Below are 2734 nucleotides of genomic sequence, written 5' to 3'. Positions count from 1 at the left end.
CTGCCTGTCTTGCATGAGGTACTTGGTTTGGTCCCCAGCCCCCAGGGTGGTTTAGTATGGAAAACAGAGGCAGCCAAGGACCTCAGAAGCTGGAAGAGGCAGGAAGACTCTCCCACTAGAGATTTTAGAAGGACCAAAGGCTGCCGACACCTTGACCTAGGACAGAGCCACACGACAATAATTTCAGCTGTTCTGAGACATCAGTTTGGGGTGATTTGTCATGGAAACCCAGGGATGGATACAGCAGATGTGGCCCAGCTTTGAAATGGCACGCCTAGGCTCTCTGTAAGTCAAGCCTGGGTCTGAGGTCTACATAGAACCGTTCACAGCTTGACTCCAATGAAATCCACTGGCCTCAGCCCTGGGTTTGCAGTGTTTCTGTTTAGCAATTATGAGCAAGAAGCCTGTCCTCTCTCTGCTAAACCCAGCGTCCCGCCCCCCCCCCCCCCCTTCTTGCCTCAGAGACAAGCAAAAGAACCTGGAGTTTCAGAAGTTAAAAAACAAAACAAAACAAACAAAACAGAGCTCCTAAAACTTTATGTCTGGCAGCTTTACTTCCCTGTGCTGGACCACTAGGCCAAGGAATGTGACCTCTCTCTGAGGAAAGAGCCAAGGGCAGGTGTTTGTGCTCTGGGAAGCTACCAGAGTCTGGGTGCAGTGGCTGCTTACATTTATCTGTGGAGATCTCCCTGGGGTGTTCAGTGTCTTGGTAGAGACTGAGCCTTAGGACATATGGGAGTTACTTCGGCCTCGGTGGGGTAAGATCTTTCAGGTAGGTGCTCCTGAAGACTCAGAGGCATATAGACTAGCTTAATTCCCATGCTGACGTTAGGAGGGACAGGGAATCCCCATTCTATTGATGAGAAAACTGAGGTTCTGAGGGTTGAAAGAATTTTAATTCATTGCAGCAAGTGAGGCCATCCTTTCCGGGGCTCTATAGGCAAGAAATGGTTTCTAGAGGAGAGACATTCCCTTTTTAAATTATTTTTAAATTAATTAACTTATTTATCCTATGTGTCTTTTACATCATGTTTCTTGATCACACTCATTTCCCCGTCCCTTCCATTGGTCCTCTGTCCCTGTGCCCCCATCAAATAAAACAAAATTTCAGACAAAAAAGTGAAAAAAAAATTAAAAAGAAAAAAAATAAAAGTATCTTCATGGAACCTGCAGTGTGACATGGTGATTCATGCCGTATACACCTTTGTCCGTTTATCTTACTTGCAAGTGTTCATTGGGCTGGTTCAAGGCCTCTAGTTTTTGCTATGCTATGTCGATGCTGGTCCCTCCCTGGGACTCTTCTTGGATATCCTGTTGTTGCCCTGTGTGGTGGAGCTCCTGGAGCTTTGGGTCTGTGGGCCAGGTTCCTTCCTGTTCTCTGGCAGATCATAGATGGGGTGGATGTTGGGGCAGGCTAACTCATAACCCTGGGTCTGGGCTTGGGCAGTTGTAGGATTGATCTGCCAGATGAGAGAGAGAGACAGTCTCCCACGTTTGACTCACACCTTCGCTAACAGGGTTGGCTCTCTTGCTCTTATGATGACAGGGCCAGCTCTCCCACCTGTCCCAGGTGTTGATGAGTGAGTGGGGGTGCAACTCTCCCTGGTCCATGCTGCCATAAGACAGATGGATAATGGGGATAGCTCTCCTGTGTTCACAATATCAGGACTGGCTCCCCGACACCTGCTCTAACAGGGTTGGTTCTAGTGTGCTGCCCTGGGGAGGTGCAGAGCCTGCTATCCCCTGTGTTGCATCTGGTGGAGGTCAGGGTTGGCTCTCCCATTCTTGTGACCACAGGACCAGCTTAACAGGTTGATGGGTGAGGAGGGACTTTTCCCCACCCATGCCACCACAAGGCAGATGGCTAATGGGGTCAGCTCTGCGACGCTCACAAAAGCATTTTCTTTAGTGTTATAGCCACTGGTATGGTACCCACGCTCCTGCAAATAACCCTACTGGAATTCACTGAGTCACACACAAATGCACACACACACACACACACACACACACACACACGAAGACATAAAAATAGAAGAGGACTACTTTGGAAGAGGAAAAGCTCACATCATATACATGTATGAAAATGTCATAATGAAATTCATATGACCTTTTATACATATGCTATACAAAAATTACATGCAGACATATATAAAACTAACCTATATATAGTTAACATACACTAATAAAGATATAAAACAGAATTCATTCATAATAGAACTAAAATTGTACCTGGTCTAGGATCTGTAGATGGGAAGAATGGGTAATTCACTAGAGAATATATAGGATCAAAGCAATGGATCCCAAGGGACAGGGCAAGGGTCAGCTCCCTAGGGAAGTTCAGAGAAGAGGGATTTGGAGGGCCAAGAAGCCCAGCTTTGGAGTCAGAGCCAGGCTTTGATATAAGCTTGTAGGCTAACAAGTCGTTCTGTGTCCCTGCTATAACTTAGATATGAAGACAACAACTACATCCACTTTCAGAGACTGTACTGATTCACATGGAAAGTGGTATGTTTAAACTGGCATTCGGAATGTGGCAATCACTAGGTAAGGCAAAAGTGTATGGAGGTTGTTAGCAGCCTGACCATCCTGTGTCTTTGCCTAGAGACGACCTTGTGAAAGTTAGCCACAGGTTGGGAAAGAAGGTGATTGCCCTAACGGGAGTGAAGGGTACTAGGGATGGACCTGGGCCATGACAGATTCTTGGCAGCTCATGGGAGGAGAATGATGGGAGAGT

This window comes from Alexandromys fortis, unplaced genomic scaffold (genome assembly GCF_014885135.2).
Source record: "Alexandromys fortis isolate MF-2015 unplaced genomic scaffold, M_Fortis_MF-2015_v1.1 scaffold_11, whole genome shotgun sequence".
NCBI classification, from domain to species: Eukaryota; Metazoa; Chordata; class Mammalia; order Rodentia; family Cricetidae; genus Alexandromys; species Alexandromys fortis.
This window is presented reverse-complemented; position numbering follows the sequence as displayed.